This window comes from Ambystoma mexicanum, chromosome 3p (genome assembly GCF_040938575.1).
Source record: "Ambystoma mexicanum isolate Mex_15411 chromosome 3p, UKY_AmexF1_1, whole genome shotgun sequence".
Lineage (NCBI taxonomy): Eukaryota > Metazoa > Chordata > Amphibia > Caudata > Ambystomatidae > Ambystoma > Ambystoma mexicanum.
Window position 1 is genome coordinate 469,885,278 of NC_090925.1, and position 22,682 is coordinate 469,907,959.

A 22,682-nucleotide genomic window follows, 5' to 3' on the forward strand; every position below is an offset into this window, starting at 1 on the left:
TCCTCTTGTATCTCTGCCACTATGTGTTGCTTAGCATTATGTGCAGGGAAGTGTAGTTGTTGAAAAGCTATTTCTAACAACGTAACTGGCATCACTGCCTTTCCTGAACTCTCTTGTCGCCACAATAAGTCTGTTGGTGATTTGCTGCATCCTCTCTTAGTCCATAGCAATTTTTCTTCTGCACTAGCTCCCTCTTGCAGCTCTAGTATTTCTTGTGTGAGCATCATGTTATATCCTGTGGGGACCTCTTGGCTTACTGTGTGGTGCAACATGTACTCCCCTACCTCACCTTTCTGAAAGTATGAAGCTTCTTTGGCGGCGGCGTCTGCTGCCGCGTTTCCCAAAGATACAAGATCTGTGTTTGTAGTATGTGCTTGGCATTTCACAATTGCCACTGCCGTGGGGTCTTGCAGTGCCTCAATCAATTCTTTTAACAATTCTGCGTGTTCGACAGGTGTTCCATCTGCTCGTCGAAACCCTCTCCGCCCCCACCGTGCCAGCCCTCCGTGTACTGTGGTCGTCATGTATGCTGAGTCTGTGTATATTGTTACTGCGCACCCCTTAGCCGCATGCAATGCTTCTATTAGTGCTATTAGTTCTGCTGCCTGGGCTGAATAGTGTGATGGGAGGCGGTATTGCACTAGTGTCTCATATTCACCTTCCTCTAATCGTACCACTGCCATACCCACATGTTTCTCTCCTGTCTCCATGTCAATTGAGGCCGACCCGTCCACGAAGTACACCTCTCCCTCGTTCAGGGCATTCTCAAAAACCACCTGATCCTGTCCCTCGTCACCGGTGTATGTTGCACAGTTGTGGTTCTGCATGTCTTCTATTGTGCACGCCTTCGTGATGAAGGTGGCTGGGTTTACAGTTTTACATCTTACTATATGGATGTTTGCACTGGACAATATTATCTCATATGCTGTGGCGCGTTGTGTTGTTAATGTGCTTTTTGATCGCTCTAATATTGCAAATAGTGAGTGTTCCACAAACAGTGTTACTGGACAGCCCATTACTATTGTGGCACTTTTTTCAATGGCGAACGCGGCAGCAGCGAGAGATTGCTCGCACGCGAAATGTCCTTGCATTACTGCGTCCAGAGTGCCGCTATAGTAAGCCAGTGGCTTGTGACCCAACGATGTCTTTTGTGTCAGTACTGCGGTCATCAGTGTTCCCTTGCAGTGTGAAAATAAGAAGAATTCGCGTCCATAATCTGGGTTTGCCAGAACTGGAGCGCTTGATATTAGCTCCTTCAGTGAGTTAAATGATGTGTTCATTTCCCCTGTCCATTCTATGTGTCTGTTTTCCTGTTGTGCTTCTTTAAGTGCCTGTAACAAGGGCCTTGTATATGCTGCGTAGTCTAATACCCAAGCTCGGCAGTAGTTGCACATGCCCAGGAATTTTTGCATCTCCTTTACTGTTTTGGGCTCTCCAACGGCTCTAATTGCCTCTGCTCTGTCTGGTATGATCCGTTTTCCATCCTTTGATATTAGCTGTCCCAAGTATAGGACCTCTGTTAGGCAGTATTGTAACTTACCCTTATCCACCTTGTACCCCTTGTTGGCCAGTAATGTCAGGAGTGTTATTGAATCCTTTCTACACTCTTCCTCGCTCTGTGCACAAACCAATAAATCGTCAACGTACTGAATCACCGTACTTTCTACAGATAGGTTCCCTAGATCCTCATGTAATATCCTGTTGAATATGCTTGGGCTTTCGCAATATCCTTGTGGTAGTCTGCAGTGTTCAAATCTCCTCCCCCCTAGTGTAAATGCTGTTAAGTACCTGCTCTCTTCTGCTAAGGGGATCGAAAAGAACGCATTTTTTAAATCAATAACTGTGAAATGAGATGCTGTTTTTGGGATGTTGCATAGTATTGTGGCCGGGTTCGGCACTAGAGGGAACTCTTTCTGAATCACATCATTGAGTGGGCGTAAATCTTGTATCATCCTCCAGGAACCTCCCTTCACCTTTTTGATCGGGTAAATGCATGTGTTGCATGGGGAATTTGAGGGCACTATTATTCCTTGTGCTAACAGTGCCTCTATTGTCTCCTTTATTCCCTCTTCTGCCTCGCGAGACAATGGATATTGTCTCACCCGGGGTAAAATTGCCCCTTCTTTCAGTTTTATCACCACAGGTTGAACTCCATGTAATAACCCTACATCATGGGGGCCGTTCGTCCATATGTTAGTTGGTATTAACCTCATGTCATCATCGAAAAATGTATGTGGTGCTCCAACTACTGCCTTTAATTCAATTGGAGTTTCTCTGGCCGTAATCACGATGTCACATGGTATTGCTAGTTCCATTACTATTTCGCCGTCTGTCTCGGCGTCTGAAAAGAGCTCTTCATCTGACAGCTCTCGCAGTGGGATATTTGCATTTGTACACAGTACTGTACGCCATTCGCATCCTTCCATGTCAATCCCTATTACACATATCCTTTTTGCTGACACGTGTACTGCGTGCAAATCCAATGATAGCACTGCCCCAGTGGCTGTGTCGGGGCACACTATGGGGCGAAAGAGGAACTCAGCTGGGATCCTCCAATCCATTCTTTTTAGTTCTGGTACTATGAGGGCCAATGTTCGCATGCCCTCAATAAACACCTCCTCGTTTTTTGGTAAGCCTCTAATTTCTGTGATGATTGCGTGGCCCTGCATTACTGCCATTATGCGTAGAGGACATATGCCCGGTGTTGAACATACTATACCACTTTCTGTAAATGATATGGTCATGTTTAGTTTGCTCAAGAGATCCCTCCCCAGCAAATTAATTGGAGAGCGTTCATAGTACAGTAAGGGTGCCTTCACTGTTTTCCCCCCCACCGTTACATCCAATTCTTCTGTGTAAGGAACTTCAATTACAGCCCCAGAGAACCCCTGCGTCTCTAACGTCCTATTAGATAGCGGGAACCGGCCCTCTTTAATGCATGATTTCTCCGCTCCGGAATCCACCATGAATATGAATTGCTTGTCTCCAATCTGCGCCCCTATCAATGGTTCCTCTGATGCATTGTGGGTCGTAGATAGAACTGGACACGCAAGTGTTCTCTGTGGGCTGTCCTATGCGGGGTGTCTCGTTGCCCCTCCCTGATCAAAAATGTTCCCCGAAACTACTGATACTCCGCTGTAGGGCGCGGGCGCGGGGGCTCCATTCGCTACTGTAGCGAAAGTGTTACCTGGCATGTATTGTATAGTGTCATTATTCTGTGGGTGATTTTGTGTTCTGTACTGATGTCCGTGTAGTTGTGCGTTACCTCTTTGCCCTTCATTTCCTTGTTGTTGGTGCTGTCCCATGGGGAGGCCGTATGGGCTCCCTGGGTGTGGGTGACCGTACTGTTCTGCCTCCTGGAACCCATTGTTTTGTCTGCTTCTGCACTCCCTCGAGTAATGCCCCCACCTCCCACAGTTCCAGCAGCTCCCCTGTGGACCTCTGGGACCCTGCCATCCATTTCCTCCCACTCCACCATACCCTTGTCCCCCTCTTCTGCCCCTGTACCCACCTCTACCCCCTCTTGCCACATTGGACCTCCGTTCTGCTCCTGCTCATTCCACTGTCGTTGTCCTTGTCCTGCCCAATTTGCTGCTATTCTTCCTTGTATTGCTATTTGCCCCTCCTCTCCTTCGTCTCCCTCCCTCATGAGTGGGAGTCCTGCTACCGCTGCTGCAACCTTCACCAGTTTTGATTGTACCAACTTTGCCTCGTCTGCCAACCTTTTCTGGGCTACTTCCCTCTCTCTCTCTTTTATCCTTTTGCAATGGTGCACTATTATACTTTGGATCTCTGGCCACCCCTTTGCCTCAACGCCCGCTATTTTATCGAGTGCCTTCTGCACCTCTTTTGGGAGCCCTCTCTTGATGATAAAATAAAATAGAGATGTGGATTGGTGCCAGGGTGTGCCCGTTTCCGCTCTCCACATCTCCTGCACCCGGAGAATGTAATCCATAGCATCCTCCCCGTCATTCATTGTACACTGCATTACTGACTGTAAATCTGGAGTATCTGGGAACGTCTCCCGCAGCGCATCCCAAACCCGTGCCCGCACTGTATTAAAAGACGCTCCATCATGACGGTCACAATCTAATGTCACAGCCGGGAAACCAGCCTTAACCCATACTCTGTCTGCTTGGTCTCCTACTGCTGATACTAGTAGGCTTTTCACATCACCTACTGCCAGCGGTATGCCGGCAGTATGTTTCTCGAATGCATATATCCACTTGCTCGCCCCTCCGGACAACGGGGGCAATAACTTCATCAAATTAGCTTTATCCATCTGGGCCCAGGGAATATAGTTTGGTCTTCCTCCCCCTCTGTGTATTAGTGGAAGTTGTAATTTTCCTTTTAACGTTGCACCCTCACCCACTTTGGTCGTCGCTGACTCCAATGACGCCATCCTCCCCACTCTATTCCTTAGTCGTCCCATCCACTCGTCATCTATTGTTCCTAGCGAGCATGCACCGTCCAGCTCCTCGCTTTCCCCTCCTACTGCCATACTCAACCTATTACTCTCATCTATTTCGCCTCGGACATCACATAGCAGGTCCTCTCTGATCCCTGTCTGCTGTGATACATCACCGATGCTCCCCTCTGGTGTTTCCACCTGTATTATTCTTGTCGGTTCTTCCTCAATTCTGAACAATATTTCACCCTTTTTCCATCCTTCCTCAATTTGTCTACTTTCACTTGATGTTCTGGATACACGTCCTGATCGATTGGGAGTGCATGCTGTACGCTCACATATGTCTTTTATTCTTGAGAGTTCATCTTTTGCTATCGAGAGCCTCGATTCTAAATCGCTCGTTAGCTTTTCTATGTCCCCTCTCTGCGTGCTTGTCTGGGCACGCTCTCTAGTGCTTTCGTATGGTGGGGGGGCTGTTGGTCTTAGGGGTGTAGTAGTTGTAGGGGGAGGCACATAAGTAGGATCACTATACCCTGCTGCGGGGGCTGGTTTATGTAATATCGGGTACAAACTAATCACCTCCGCAGGTTGTTCTGTATTTAGCTGTTCCTTTTCCTCTCTTGGAATCATCAGTGGGTTATCTGTGGTGGAAGGTAGATCAATATTTGGTGCCGGAGCTTTGGGTGGGGGTATTTCCTCAAATAGTCTCCAGAGATCTAATATCTCCTTCCTGTTTTGCCACTGTTTGCCCTTATACTTGAGGTGAATGCACGTTCGTACCATATCTAGAACGCTTTTTTCAAAAGACCCCCCCTCAGGCCAAATCTGGGGCAATCCTTCCCCTTTCAATTCTGTTACCCATTGATCGTGGTATTTCTTTATTCGTTCAGCGTATCCCGGTAGGCTCGTGCAAATATGTGACAAGGGAGTTTCTGCCCCCATATTGTAAATCAATAGCACTGACCGTGTTCACCTCCTTTACTTTTGATTACGTATAGATATGTCTAAGTATATTTTTATGGCCCAGACAAGAGCGGACTTCTCAATGATATCACGCAAGTTAAATTCACTACTAACATTCTTTCTTGCTCGCCATTTCTCATTGTCTTCGCATCCCTGTTCAATCCCGCGCAATTTTCATTCACAATCAACCACCTGCTAGTTATGGTCCACACTCTCTGGCACCCCCTCGCGGTCAGTCGTTCTTCTTCACTATTCACACGGTGCGCGCACCCCGCACAATGCTTTCCCACTCACACCTCGCTTTTTTCCTCCCTTTCCTTCCTGTCCGGCTGTCCCTGTTGTTCTACTCGGGTAACTAGATACCCGTCTGCATGTGCCAGTATTTTTGATCCCTATTTCTGCTGTTTTCCCCCCTGTCTTGGTATTTTATGTTAATCAGTTCACCCCAGGCTCACTTTTAGTCCAGACCCTTACCCCCTGAGCAAAAGAATAGAAAGAAATAGCAAATACTAAAATATACTCTGTGTCTTCCTTTGCCAGACACTAATAACTTATTTTTCACTTCTTTATATATTCCCAGTACTAGTTTAGATAGCACTATGCGGCGCCGCCTTCCATCCCCTTTCGGAGCTAGGTTTCCGTCACTTCTACTTCTTCATTTACTTCTTACTCCTAATGGCCATATGCAAAGAAAAAGATAAAGAAATTTTCAAGACCCGTCTTTAGTAGACCCCCGTTATTCTTCTCCTCTACCTGTCCCCGTTCTTCTGTGCACAATTTCCCCTCCCTTCCCCTTTACGATTGCTCGCACTCGGTACTCACGTGCCCGTCTTGAACCGATAGTCTCCGAAACTGGGTCCGTCCAGGCGGTGTGACCTTTCTGCTCAACAGTCAGCCCCGGCTCCGGCGAGCGGTACTCAAAGGGGATTTTTCAACCGGGATCCCGTACCCCCTATAGTTTGAGTGCGCACTTCTAAGCGTACCGGTCGCCGTTGGCGGGTAGCTTCCCGGAGCCGGCTCACCGTGCGTTTCCCTTTTTGACCGGAGATTCTCGTGCCAAAAGGGGGTCGTTAAAAAGGAGTTAGGAAAAATAATTTGGAGATATCACGCTATCGGGGTCACCACTGAAAGGAAGCGCCCCCAATTTCAGCACGATCCTCCCCGCAATGAGAGACAATAAGGGACTCTCCCGTAATGGGAATAAGGCCAAGACAGAGTGCGGGTGAGCGTAAGTAGGAGTTTATCCAAAGAATAGGGCATGCAAAGAACTCTGCAACCTCCGAGAGCGCTCTGTCTGACAATAGCAAAGACAGGCGTATTTCTAATACAAAAAACGTCATCAGAACCTACACACTATAGGGGGCACAAGTTAATTGGGATTGGGTGGCGTCGACTAACTATAGGTGTTGCTGCAGCGTGGTTGGTCTTGGCGTGAGGACGTCACTGGTCAGCCTCGTGGGTTGGGTTGGGCCTGGCAGGCCAGCTTGAGGTCATCCGAGCGGTGTTGGTATGCTGGGGCAGCCTGTGACAAAGATGAATACCTTTCCTGACTCGTTTGCCCTAGGCCATGCACACTGCAGTTATTCAAGAAACGACATTTAAGTTCATCAATAAATCGCTCAGCAGTTTATCTTATAAAATAAATGCAACACATGAGGAATGCACCTCGTGAGAGGTCTGGTGGTTGTCGGTTGGGGTGAGATTTACCTGTGTCCTATTGACCGGTATTTTAGGTCGAGGGGCTGGGCTCTGGGGCCTGAGCCGAATGATACATGTCTGTCTGCTGCGTTAGAAGTTATTATATAAATGGGTCTCTGTGTCTTGTCCCAGCGTAGGGGGTCGTCTTTGCACGGGGTCATGATTCTTGGGGTGGTCTAGGGGGGGTTGTGGGATTTACGAGAGGGTGCTGGTAGATCTGTGGATTCAAACGTGGGTTTATTACCGTGCTGTAAATAACACAGGTGGCGGGCTGTGGCCTTGGGTGCGGTACCGGGGCCTCTGACTCTCTGAAGCGGCTCCAGCTTGGTTGGGGGAGGTGAGGGAGCGCGGCACATGCCTTAGCTTCTTCATCTGGCAGGCTTCGTAGGGTGGGAGGGAGAGTGGCCTTGCATATATCCACAAAGGTTTTTTCCTCGTGCGTTGCCGACTTTTGAATGCAGAACTTTTATAATGTTTTGCCTTATGTTGATCTTATTTAAACACACATCTATATTTCAATTTCGTTACACATTTCTTTAATACATTCGGTCCGAGTACCTTTCCATTACATGGTATTATATCTACTACAGTGTTTAAGTATTTATATACATTCGACGGTACATGAGGTAGAACTATATTATGGACCACAGAGATTAACGGTTGCCACTATGGGCGACTTAAGAAGACATATAGGGGTTCATGTGTCTACATATGACTTAAAGACACTTTCTCTGTGATCTAGCAGCATTAGTACAGTCACAATGTGAAGTCATATAATATTTCACTTTTATGGCTACTTCATAGTTTGCAGATTCGGTTTAAGAAGAGTAGTTCACTAATACCACTACTTGAATTCATTTCTGCGTCGCCCTGGCCTCGCGGACCAGGTCACACGGGGTGCAGTATTACATTGTGGATAACAGACTGTTACAGTGTTAATATCTGGTGTTAGCTCGTACCCAACTTTCTCATGGGAACGCGCTCGCAGCGGAACTGCCATGGTGCTGCGGCGGCAGAGATGCATGAAAGGCCCTCCAAAGGTGGGGGCCGCGCTACAGTGCGCTGAACTCACACCATCTTTGCTAGACAAGATGGCTTCTAGGCCTAACTGAATTTTGGTATATGCAGGGAACGGATACGTGTGGGCAATGTCGTCGGCGGGTGAGCCCTCCTCCACCTGGGCCCGGGTGGCATGAGGGGACGCCCACCGAGTCATGGTCCTCACCTGGGGAGAAGGCGGCAGGTGAGGAGGGCCTCGCGGCCAGTCCTCCCCTACAATGAGTACGGGTGGAATGCCCCGGCAGGACATGCAAGAGGCAATGCCAAGAGGGCACAACGATGTGCGTCAGCATCTGATTCTGAAATCCCATCAGGCACAAAGGTGAAAAAGCATGGACGGAGAAGGATATTGTTGCCCTGGCGCATGTTTGGAGTACCATAAAGGACCCTGTCCGAGATAAATGACACATATGCAATGATGGAGACCACGCTTGGGTTTCAACTTCAGAACAACTGTGTATTGAACAGAATGTGACAATAAATTCAACACCCCAAAACACCCAAATGCACCCTTACCCCACTCCCCCCCAAACACCCAAATGCACCCTTACCCCCCTCCCCCCCAAACACCCAAATGCACCCTTACCCCCCTCCCCCCAAACACCCAAATGCACCCTTACCCCCCTCCCCCCCAAAACACCCAGGTGAGTCTCATGGTGTCTATAATGTTTCCTGCACCACATGTGCCACCTGGTCCTTGGTGGAGCTAAGCGTCAGGGCCCCCACCGACATCGGGTTGCTGTGATGCGGGGCGCCTCAGGTTGCGCAGTGAGCGGCGCAGGGGGCTGGTCTGCTGGGAACTTGCTGAGGAGGAGGTTCCCGGTCCCTGTGTTGGGGGTTGGTGATGCTGCTCCATGATGTCCCCAATACGTAGAATGGCCTGGCGGAGTTGGCCCATCTCCTGGCATATCCTGTCAGTGCAGGCCTCCATGGCCTCCTTTGTTTGTCCAGCATATTTTTGGAGGTCATCCCTTAGACGGACTGTCTCCGCCACATGCTGGGCGACCAGCGCAGCCATGTCTTCCTGCCTCCGGCTGATGGTTACAAGGTCTTCCAGGGTGGTAGATGCTGGGCTGGACGGCGCGCCCTGGTCCATGCACCCGGCATCCGGTGAGGACAGCTGAGGGCTCCATGCACCTTCTACAGTGAGGGTGTCATGTGCTCCCTGGGTAGCAGATCCGGATGTTGCCCTCGGACTCCCCTCAATGGACCATGTTGGGCTGGGGTCATGGATGAGTTGTGGGACGTCGATTGCGTCCTCCTCGTCACTGGCCGGTGCGGTGGCTGCTGCCTCCCCAGTGGAGCTGGTGGCTGCGGAGTGCGTGCCCTCCGTGCTCATCTCAGCAGTGATGGGGCACACTTGCGTGGGTTCGGCTACAACAGGAGCCGTGCCCTCAGGCTGTGATGCAGTGGTGCTCCTGCTGCCCTTGGCCCTCTGCAGATGGACTGTCCTCCCACTTCCACTGGAGGTGGTGGCGGTGTCACCCCTCTCATGCATTCTGCCTTTTTTGGCTGCTGGGGGAGTACGTGCTGCGGTGCTTGTCTCTCCAGTGTCCGTTGGTGATCCTGTGGAGGACATGAATAGGGTACATCATCGTTAATGGGTCTAGGTGCCTCATGCAGAATGTTCACGTCATGCTGCTCTATGCATTGGGGCCTATTCATCAGTGATTCTTGTCATGGGGATGTCGGGTTGGTCATGCATAGATGGGTCAGTATTGCACGTGTATATGGTGATGCATGCATGTATGTGTGTGGCAGGACCAATGGCCTAGTCATCGACACGTGTTTGGGGTACCCCCTCACCCTTCACTGTGCATTGTTTGACGTATTCACTCACCTCCATCAGATGAGATGGCCACACCATCCTCCATGTCTCCGACCCCCTCTATGGCTTCGACTCCGATGGTGGAGGCACATGTCTCCTCCCACTCCTTCATCTTCAGAGGTGATTCTGCGCCTCCTCCTGTGGCCATTGCAAGGTTGCGGTTGACTGAAAGTATATTCCGCACATGTAGCCGGAGGTCGTCCCACCTCTTGCGGCAGTCCTTCACGCTGCGGGTGGTAGTGCCCACTGCACTTACTTTGCGGGCTACTTCGTCCCAGATGTCCTTTTTCTTGATGATCGCCGCACGGCGCATATCATTGGCGAATACGACCTCTGCATTGGCTGCAAGTGTGCCAGTCAGCATAATGAGCTCCTCTGGTGTGAATTTCTCTTTCCGCTGTCGGTCAGAGGATTTTTTCAGGGCCTTTGACATCTCCAGGCAGTCCTGGATGGTTTTTGGTCAGAGTTCTCCGGTAAGATGTCCTGGATGCAGAGGATGGCACTGGATTGTGTTTTTAAAGATGGCCGCCGTTCTATTTCCCGTTCCTGTGCGATGACGCTATTTCCGGTTCCGCTTTTTGACGGTGTCCGCTAATAGCGGTGACCGCTATTAGCATGTTGCGTGAGGGAGGAGGTGCTATCAGCACTGTGGTCGAGGCCGGTAATGGGCATTTTGTGGACTTTTGCGGCATGGCGGTAATGACATTTACGGCATGGCGCTATGCTCGTGTCCGCGAACTCGTAATGGGCCGCTATTAGCGGTCTTTAGCGAGGGCGGACATGCTAATAGCGCCATGCCGTTAAATTCCGATTTTTACCGCACAACGTGTAATGAGGCCCATAGACTATCTATTGTTAGCTGCTGACACAGAGGAGATTTGTAAAGAAAGTACTGTATTACTACTGTCACACCTACCGGCACATGGCCATAAAGCTAGTTTGAAGAAATTTAAATATAATAGAAAGGAGGTGGCCTATTTGGGCTACCTACTTTCGAAAGAAGGGAGAAGGCTAATGCCAGAACGCATAGAAAGTATTTCTTGTATGCCTATTCCAAAGACACAAAAAGGAGTCAGAGCCATAATAGGCATGGCTTCATATTGCCCACAATGGATTGGTAATTTTGCGTTAATTGTGAAACCGATGGTGAATTTGACTAGAAAAGATGCGGTTATGCCGTTGCAGTGGGATGAGGAATGTCAGAAAGCATTTGACCAATTGAAAACTGCATTATGCTCGGCTCCAGTTTTGGGCACGCCGAATTATGAGAAGGTTTTTAGACTGTTTGTGTGTGAAAGTGAAGGATGTGCATTTGCGGTTTTGACACAGGAACAAGGTGGAAGAAATAGGCCATGCAGCTATTTCTCTTCTGCGCTGGACCCTGTAGCGCGCGCACTACCACGATGTTTGCGATCTGTCGTGGCGGCTGCTGCGTCAGTGAAACAAACGGAAGGGATGGTATTGGGGCACACTTTAATTCTGATGGTGCCACATGCCATAGACGTTCTATTAAATAGGACACAGACGCAACACCTCACCTCTGCTAGATTGACAAGATATGAGATTATCTTGTTCGTGCCCCATATCCAAATTATGAGGTGTAGCGCTTTGAATCCTGCAGAATTAATGCCACTACCCATAAAAGAAATTGGGAGAATGAATCACCCCCCCACGATTGCTTAATGGTCACTGAGGAAGAAACCAAGGGGAGAGTTGATTTAAGTGATACCCCACAGAAAGAGCCAGATGGAGAGTTATTTTGTGACGGCTCATGTTTTAAATTACCAGATGGCATATGCTATCACTACCCTAGAGAGCGTTGTAGAAAGCAAAAGAATCCCCTACAATTCGGCACAAGCCGCAGAGATAATAGGATTAACCAGAGCCTGCGAGATTTCTGAAAATTTCAATGTGAATATATATACTGATAGTCAGTATGCTTTTAGGGTGGTTCATAACTTTGATCGACTCTGGGCTGAGAGAGGGTTTTTGACATCACATGGTGCCAGAATTCAACATGGCCCTTTGATTGTACGATTGCTGTCTGCACTCACTCTTCCAAAGCGCCTGGCAATAGTGAAATGCGAGACACACAAAAAGGTAACATGCAAAGTAGGAGAGGGAAACGCGTTTGCAGACAGAATTGCGAAACAAACTGCCACTGATTTAAATACCAAAATGATGACGGTTCAGACTGAGGAAGTACCCTGTATGATAGAAAATGGAGTTGCCACTGTCAAAGAAATGCAGGCCGAAGCTACGGCCGATGAAATCCAAGGGTGGGCAGAGGGCTCTGCTGAGTTAGATCTGGAAGGTTGTTGGGTGGACAAGGGAACTAGAAACTGGATGCTGCCAAATTCCTATGTGACTGCAATGGTCACAATGGCCCACAGCCCTACCCACATCTGTGCGAAAAAGATAATACAGCACCTATCTACAGTATGGCAGAATGTAAACATAAAGAAGAATGCTGAGAGGTTGGTGCAGAACTGTATCACGTGTTTACAACACAATGTAGGAAAGGGAACAGTGACTCCAATGGGCAGTTTTGGCCCGCCCTCTATGCCGTTTGAGGTGATCCATTTTGATTTCATAGAGATGGAGGGATGCCAAAACTTAAAATACGTCTTAGTGGTGATCTGTGCATTCAGTAAGTCGGTGGAGGCATATCCCTTGAAGGACTGCACAGCAATGAGCACAGCAAAAGTAATGCTTAAGGAATACTTTTCCAGATTTGACTTGCCCCGTGTCTTATGGTCCAATAATGGCCCACATTTTGTGGGTGCAGTGGTGTTACAGATATGTGCGGGTCTTCAGATCGATAAGAGATTCCATAGTTCAAGGCATCCGAGTTCAGCCGGTCTTGTGGAGAGGCACAACGGGATTCTCAAATCAAAGATCAGTAAAATATGTGCGGGAAGCAAGTTGAGTTGGGTGGATGCATTACCAATAGCACTATTATGCATGCGTATGTCTGTACAGGCTAAAACTGGGCTCTCCCCGTACAAAATTGTAATGGGGAGGCTGGCAAATGTTTGGTGCGCACCTCAGCCAAAACAACTAAGAGAGGTAGAACATCCTGTGCTTAGTACTTATTGTGGCCTTTTAATGCAGAAATTGCGTTTGATTCATCGGCAGGTGCAGGAGGCATTACCAGTGAGATACACCGGTCTGGGGCACGCGCTGGAGCCAGGAGACTGGGTGCTGCTAAAGAATTTTGAAAGAAAGTCATCATTAGCTCCCAGGTGGCACGGCCCCTATCAAGTACTCTTGGCAACGCAGACGGCGATACGGGTGGATGGACGGAAGTCGTGGATCCATGCCACCCATGCCAAAAAGATTCCAACTTCATTGAAAGACTTGCCTGACCCAGATGGCCGGAAAGAGACAGCGGTCCCAGAAACGGAAGAAACTGTTGCCAGTAAGCAGCCACCAAATCTGCCCAAACGAGAAGTGAAACTCAAAACAAAGCCTGAGACGATTGCCAAAAAGGGGGAAGGGCAAAGAGTGCCCCAACGTTGCCCAGCAGAATCGACATCACTGTTGGCCGACACGAAATCTGCCTTGCAAATACCAGCTGAAACGAAATGTGTACCCCTTTGGCGCCAACCAGCACTTGCCAGCACGCCAAAGACCGAATCTGCATCACTGGCGCGGCACACACAAGCACCTGCAGTAGCGCCACAGGCTGACTTTGAGCCTGAATCTGGAAGTGCACCAGCACTGCTCACGGATCACACAATACTAGGAGTGAGGCGATACAATTTGCGGCCTCGAAAGACAAAGTGATCCACAGTTCTTTTGGTGTTTATGTCAACCTCTGGTTCTGCTCATGGACGGAGAAGGAACTAGAGGTGTAGAGGAGAGAAGCGTGAGAATTCTGCAAGTCGGACAATTCAAGACTCGCGGCTCCTCGGTGCGATCATAAAAAGTACATGTGTCTGGAACCAGAGCGGATAAGCTGGGCGCACATGGTACTAAGGCAATAGATAACTGATCAAAAGTCCTCTGAGCAGTATGAGAAAGGACAAGTGATCTTGCCTAAAAACAAATAAGCAAATCTAGGCTATAAAGGACTGGCAGAACTGAACTGTGACACTTCAATTGAACTTATTGACATCAGAGCAAGCGCAACGAAGAGAGATATCCACGAAGAACTGTAATAAGGAAGAAGAAGGACGATGAGAAACATATTGGGACCGGCTCCGGCCTCCTCCTGCACCACTGCTGAGAAAGAGTCAATTATAAAGACTGTAAGCTTAAGAAAAACACATGGTAAAACAAATTGTATGCTGGCACTGAGAATAATTATGTGCTTTATGAGCGTGGTAGCACCAATAACCACAGCCCTAATATTATGGTATGTGGAATCGATACACCCATTAGAAATGTTTTTACCAATAGTTAATATATCCACTACTGAAAGCCCGGTTCAAGTGATTACTTATTCGCTGCCCCCAATGGAAGAAAGACATAGGGAAGGTTTCGTGAATAACACATTGTTATTAATTATAAACATGACACATGCAATTCTGAAGAAAACAAATTGCTGGTTATGTGCCCATTTACCACAGCATGCTGGGAAATGAATAGGGTGGTATGTTCAGCCATTACCCTTAAGTTCTGCATGTAGTGCATCTTTAGGTGCAATGTTCTATGGGAAATGGAATGAGAGTAGTACGGGTCAATTAGACAGAACCAACATGAATGAGTTTGAGGAAATAATAATGAAGCCTGTGGGTTGTTCCATATTTCATAAAGCACAAGTAATGGCCCCAGAGCCCACGAGGAAACATAAGCGAAAGATAACATGACAAAATAGACGAGATAGATTGTCCCCACCAGAAAAAACATCTGGAATGACATTTCGTGTAAGAACAGAAGGGGACAAAGATGCAATCCCCCCATCTTACACAGTGAATTATAGCCCAAGAACTGCCCCTTTTTGTCTAAAAAAGAAAGTCTCTTTTTCAGTCGGAGCGTATACTGGATGCATGAATACAGTGGTATTGAAATGGGAAATAGAACCAGTGTATGTGGGAGATCCAGTTTATTTTATATGTGGAGAGAAAGCATATCCTTTTTTGCCCAGAAACTGGGGAGGTACATGTTACCTAGGTCTACTGTTCCCAGGAGTATTCCTCTTAGAAACAGCAGACATGGCCAGACTATCCAGAACTAGAGTCAAAAGGACTGACAAGGGTGTTTTGATAGCAACTGATGTAGCAAAATCATTCATTCCATTCTTAGGACAGATAGTGAACTCCTATAATATAAGGCAGCTGTCCAGAATGCTAAAAAATACCATAAACACAACGACAGATATACTATTTAACATGACATTGGAGGAAAGAGGAATCAGGTTAATGACGCTGCAAAATAGAATGGCTCTCGATGTAATCCTGGTTGATCGTGGGGGAATTTGCAAAATAGTGGGATCAGCGTTTTGTGTATATGTTGATGACTATTCCCCTACGATCTTTGAAGCAATAAAGAAAATGCATGTCCTAAGCTCCGAACTCCCTACTGAAGAAGGCAGCTGGGGAATAGGGTCTTGGCTTTGGGGAATACTGCGTTCTTGGGGATGGAAGTTGATTTTGATATTAGTAGTGTTGTTTGGAATATTCATAACGTGCTGTTATTGCATACACTGCCTACCAATAGTTTGCGCTGAGGTAACTGAGGGATGTACGGAGGCATGTATGCATATGATGACGAGGAAAAAACAAACTCATGGTCGAGCTGACCAAGACACAAATGAGATGAAAACAGTAAAAGAGTTGATGGCTATAGATATTGATGAAGACGATGATGTTTACGATAGCATGCAAAATTCAGACATAAATACTTCAGACTCATCATCACTAGAGGAGGTTTCAATAAATAGATGAGATGTTTGGCATACGGCCAAAGGAGGGTTTGTCAGTCTAGCAAAATGGATACCTCTACTGTGTGACCGCAAACGTATTTTGATGGCCGTGGGCCAACCGTCTCATGCACGATATGACAGAATATAGGTTTCCGAGTTTGCCAATGAACGGCCATTTTGATGTAACAAGAATCGCCATTTTGTTTTCTAACCATTGCTCATTGCTTTCTGTTCTTATTGCTTCGCAGTACATTTTCTGCATACACTGCTCGACTGTAAAACATTGTTGTCTGCACGTAAAAGGACAAGGCCGCAGGGCCGCGAGGATAACAAGAGTTCATTGAAACACAACATAGGCAGCGCCAGGAAGAATGCCCGGCTCCCTCCCGAATGTAGCCTTGAAGCAGAGCTGCAGGGCATTTAATCATTTCGCAGCTGCCAGCCAGTCTCGTTATATGGTAGAATATGTTAGAATAAAGCAGCTAAAGGGCTGAATTACGCTCTTCTTACGGCCCCCCTTTGCTGAGCCCCGTTAGAGCGTTTCGGCTCCCAGGACACGAATAGCACCTCATAGATAGCAAGGTCTGGAATGCAACTCTCCCCCCGTATGTAGCTCGCTCCCAAGAACAGAAGCGCTGTGTTCTGTTCAACAACTGAAAGATGCCTCCGCAGTCACAAATTGCAAATTGTTACTTGAATAGATGTTTGAAGGTGTCATAGTTGTCGAAAATGTCCATCATCACACCAAGTTCAAAGAAACCCAATAAAGGGGGGTGTTAAACATGTCATAGCTGATTGTTTGATATGCATTTTGTATATATGTAACTGATATACGTAATTCACAGGCTTGCGTCCCTCGAGGACTAGAGATACACGTCGCGGGGCGTGATACCGAGTTGGCCAACTGAGACTTTTGCTTTGCAATAAACCCTAGCTTCGGGAATACAACCTCGTGTCTGGCATATCTATCGTGTGTGGTGACTCGCCTTGTTTCCATAGACGTAAGGGACCCCTAGGGGCCCCTTTCAAAGACACCCTATGAGGATTCCGCAGTGGGCGTGGGTGAACTGGATGAGGGGCCTCCCAATCACAGAAAACACCCCAAAGCTATACAGAAATCACAAAGGCTTACAGTAGGTAAAATACTCCAGCCAATACAGTACATCAGCACAGGAGAAGAGTTGCAGCAGGAAGACTCCAGGATCTGCGGCCAAAAACCCAGTCGATGGATTCCTTTGTCAAGAAGATGGTACACAGGACTTTGGAAGGACTTTTTTTGCAGCAGGGATCATGGAAGAAGGCTTCAGGCAAGATTTTCCTGATGGCTGGATGCGGCTCTGTGAATTTGGTGCCTTTTCAGGAGCACAGAAGAAGACAGAATATCGCTGGTCAGATTCTCATTGTTTGCAAGGTCCAGTACTGGTGAGGGGACTTTTCAGACCTGAATCGTGCCTTTGGAGATCCAGCAGGATAGCCACAATGTTTCTGTGAGATTTGGAAGACAGTGCACCGCACCATGACTCGAGGTCCCTGGGTATTCGGGTATTGCAGCCCAGCAAGGTATTTTCATAGAAAAAAATGAATGGGGATTGCCCATTATGCTCAATGAGGCATCCACTCGTGTAGACCCTCCACCTCACTTTGGTCCTTTTTCACCCTAACCAATGAGGTAGCAGGGCGTAATCTACACCCTAGGCAGCCATCTTCAAATGTTTCACCACAGTCTAACAGACTACAGGGAATCCTCCAGCTCCCTGAGTGTTTCGATTTTATTATCTTTAGCTGTAAAGCTAAATTGTCAAAAATGATCCAATTTTGTTAACCTAGTCAAGGACTACTGCTTGTGACTTTCTGGGACAAGAAAACACAAGATTGCAACCCTTTTTTTCGTCGAGTGAAGAGTTCCTTCACACCATGGCTGAGGTAACGCCAACTGCCAAAAAGCCTTCCTTGTTCAAGGACTGCAGCAGATCCAGAAAGAAACTAGTGTACATGAGGGATCCACATGAGCAGTGTATCAACTGTTTATACCCTCATGACATACACCAGTGTGAAATTTGTAAGACTTTCACCCACAAAACCTTGCAGGACAGAAACCGGAGGCTACTATTACACCTGGAGTCCAAGTGCAAATCCTCGGATGAGGAGTCTGCCAAGACAGCCCTTGTTACATCTCACAAACCATCTGAGAGACAAACTTCTAAAAGAAGGGCCTCTTCAGTGGAAAGGAGCACCTCACCTACTTGCAAGAGCAAGAAAAAGGTGGAGAAGAGTTCACTCACACCTTCCTTGAGCTCTGAGGGTAAGAAAAAAGCATCATTCTGAAGAGAAAACTGCCTCAAACCACCATCTACGAGCAGTAATAATAAGAATAAGGGGCCATCGAAGGAAATGGCATCTATGACCACGCTCCAAGCATCATCGTCATTGAAATCGTGGTCGATAAATCAGTCGCCAACACACCATTCATCTATGAAGCTCTCGTAGACAGAACCAAAGTCACATCACTCGTCAACAAAGACATTGTTGACGAAGCACCAATCATCATCGACGAAACCAGAGTGATGAACGTTGACGGGGAAAAACCCCATCAGCGGCAGAAACACCGTCCACATAGGATAATGCAAATAAGGCTAAAAATACGACCCCAACAACTCCAGACGGACTGGAAGAACCTGTGATAATACAATTATCACCAATCAAGGAGATGGTAGAGTTGCCAGATATAATTCTGCAAGAAGAATTTTCTGACACTGAAGTCATAGGGGAACAACCCATTTACACCCCTAAAGAGCATAGCCCATATGGCACCCTACCACAGAGGATGTCACAGACCTATATAACCCTATGTTGTTGGCATCAAAGCAGAGAATCATTGATGAGTTCAATAGACGCCAGAGATCCCAGCCAGTGTCACCATCTGCCGCCAGACATGGAAGAATTTCGACAAGTTCGAGGAGCACAAGATCTCCTCAAAGAGACAAATCACTGCATTACAGTACACCTAGAGGCTCCCCCACCAGAAGTAGAGCCCGTAAACACCTGCACTCTCCTGATACTCCTCACAAGCCCAGGGACAGACCACTGTCATGCAGTGCTTCACCAACAAGAGTCTCACCACCAAAATCCTCACCTAGACCGAGAAGACCCTCGCCAACAAGACATCCAACTATACTATCAACTATACTACCTTCAACTGTGTCAATTTCAGATTGGCAGATTGGCAGGAAGATCCTTTCAGAGACTTCACAGACACAGAGGAACCAGAAGAAAGAGACATTATGCACGACCCAGATACCCGCAGTGAGTGGGATGACTATATAATAGAGAAACTTTGAAAACGGGATTCCCCAGAGAAAACCTCACCACCGGATGACATGGTATCATTTCACACCATCATTGGCAAGGCAGTAGGCCTTTTCAATATTCAGGTAACCTCAGAAGAGAAGAAATCAATCCTATATGAACACATGGATAAGAGAAGAAGAAGAACTGTCACCACTATCCCTCTCTTAGACACAGGGGGTCATTCTGAGTTGGGCAGTAGCCATGGTGCTATTAGCACTATGGCTGCCTCCCAAACCGGGTCTGGTCTGGTTGAATGGGGACTTACCGGGTCATTCCGCCCCTGGAGGACCCGGTATGTCCCCATTCAACCAATTAGTGCCCTGGTCCCTTAGAGGGACCCGTAAAGGACGTGTGGTCAGAGCACACGTCCTTTACGGTTCCCACTAAGCGACCTCGGAATTGGGCAGTAAGGAATTACTGGCACCGGTCTCCTTACCGGTGCCCGGTATCCCTTGCCGCCCAACTTGGAATGACCCCCACAGTCTGGGATGTAAGAGTGAAAATCCTTTCTACACCTCTATCTAAACCCGCTCTGGTATCTCAACCAGAGAAAAAATACAAGACCCTAGACACAGCACCGCTTTTCTTACAAGGGCATACTAAACCAGACTCAGTCATCACAGTCGCGGCAGGAAGAAACTAGCAAACCCCTAATCACCATTAACAGCACCTCATGACAAGGGAGGACGAAAGCTGGAAGCTATGGGCAGGAAAGTGTCGTCATCAGCCTCCCTAACCATCAGAGTAGGTAATGCTTTGGCTATGATGGCTCGCTTTGACCGGGAACTATGGCTTTGTATATCAAAACTAACTATAAACACCTACCGGCTGAGTTCCAAGAAGAGGCAAGCGTAATAGTAACAGATGGTGAAGCCACATCCGATCACATGATTAATGCAGCAATAGATGTTGCCGAATCTGGTTTCTGTCAAATGGCCAATGGCATGGATGAAGGCAACTCATTAAAGGCCAGAGGTTCAAGCACAAATTCTAGATATGCCCTTCAACAGGCATGACCATTTTGGCAAGAAGATCGACATTCATCTTGAGGGAATTAAAACGGACACAGATACGGCCAGAGCTATCAGCTCACTGAGAGATAAGGAAAAAGACTGCCACAATTTTCGGTCCTTACGAGGCTCATCCTTCAGATTCAGAGGGTATAATCAACCGTCCTATGGCCAGAGAACGCAAGGCAGTTCTTTCCCTGACAATAAGTATCACCAATCTACGTTAAGATTCAATACACAAAGAGGCAGATGTGGCTCAATCCAAGCCAAAACTTAATCTAAACAGAACTGACAATTCATATCCATTCCCCCCACAACACACCCCGGTGGGAGGAAGGATAAGCCAGTATTACCACCATTGGTGAAACATTACCTCAGACAAATGGGTGTTGCAAGTAATTCGCAGGGACACACAATCAAATTTTTAGATCAACCTCCCTCCCACCCCAACCTTGCAAGATACACCTGATGAAACATATGAAGGTGGAAATTCACAAACTGTTCCAAAAAGCAGCCATAGAACCAGTTCCATTAGACAAAAGGTGAAAAGGCTTCTATTCCCGGTTCTCCTAATAAAGAAAAAGAATGGCCAATGGAGACCAATATTAGACCTAAGGGGTGCTAAACAAATTCGTCAAGTGCATCAAATTCAAAATGACATTGTTGCAAAATGTCCTGTCATGGCTAAACAAAAATAACTTTCTTGTTACCCTAGATTTGGAAGATGCATACTTCCATATCACCATCCACCCAGCTCACAGAAGATTTCTCAGGTTTTCACTAGCAGAGGCTCATTTCCAATTCCGAGCTCTCTCGTTCGGACTAAGATTGGCACCAAGAGTCTTCACCAAGTGCCTGGCACCCGTGGCAGCAAGTCTCAGACGCTCAGGAACTGAGATCTTTCCCTATTTAGAAGATTGGTTAATAAAGGCACGTTCTTTCAATTTCGCGACCGCGCAAATTGCAAAAACAATCTCCTAAAAGACCAAGTATTCTCCATAAACAAAACCAAATCCTGCCCAATACCGACCAAAACAGCTCTCTTCCTGGGAGCAGAGCTGAACACCTGCATTCCCAGGGTGCGACCTTCCCCAGACAGGGTATCGGTGATGCTGCAATTAATTTCATGGCTCCTCGACAACACAACAACCATGGTACGATCTTTCAAATCACTTCTGGGCATGATGTCCTCATCCCCAACTGCAGACTGCACATGAGGCCAATTCAAGAGACCTTGGACCACCAATGGACCGAGGCTCACGGTCATGGGAGAATGTCATCCAACTTCCTCCAAGCTTCCACAAAGCGCTTCTATGGTGGAGCACGCCACAAAATCTGTCACAAGGCTTGCCATTCCCAGCTCGACACTTCTTCTCAGAACAGACGCGTCTCTGTCAGGCTGGGGGGCACACCTGGCAGAACTGCAGACAAAGGGCACGTGGTCAAGCCAAGAGTCAAGACTACACATCAAAGTTTTAGAACTCAGAGCAATCCTCTGCTCACGGAAGGCTTTCTTGCCTGTACTAGCTTTACAAGTTGTAACTATCCAGGCGAACAACACAACCTCCATGCATTATACCAACAAAAAGGGTGTCACAAGGTCAGTGATGCTATCCAAGGAAGCACAGAAGTTAGCGAGATGTGGGATACAGCACAAGGTCCACCTAAAAGCAGAACACCTGCCAGGAGTAGACAATGTCCTGGCGGACAAATTGAGCAGAGATTGCACAACCTCTCACAAATGGGAATTAGACAGGGGGGAGACTCAACAGATATTTCGCAGGTGGGGACAACCGGAGATCGATCTCTTCACCACCAAAGACAACAGGAAATGTTACCTGTTTGCCTTGAGATACCCAGAGGACCTATCACTAGGGGACGCATTCTCAGTAACTTGGACAGGCAAGTTCCTGTATGCCTTCCCACCGACACTATTGATAGCACGAGTGTTACGCAGAGTGAAGGAGCAACCGTGCAGGATGATACTCTTAGTGCCGGAATGGAATCGACAAGTATGGTACCCGACTCTCCGGCACCTCTCCCAAGGATCGTCAATTCGCCTCAGAGTGCACCAGAGTTTACTGACAAAGCAGAACGACAAGTTCTCCACCATGACCCAGCGAGTCTGTCACTCGAAGAATGGTTCATGAACGGCGAAAATTAAATAATCTAATGCACCCTTCAGAATGCTGCGACATAATCAAAGCGTCTAGAGCTCCGTCCACACAGATCACATATGTTCCAAAGTGGACCCGTTTCTCTAAATGGTGTGAGGCGTTGTTCATGGATCCACTCACTGCCTCAGTGGAACAAGTGTTACCATACCTACTACACCTGGCAAGAACGGGGCTCTCCTTGCCCTCCATTAAGGTTCATCTCGCTGCAATTTCGGCCTTTACACCGAATCCTAATCAAACATCTTTACTCACTAATCCAGCCGTTAACATTTTTCTTAAAGTGTTACTATGAACCTTTCCCCCAACGGTGGAACCGGTCCCA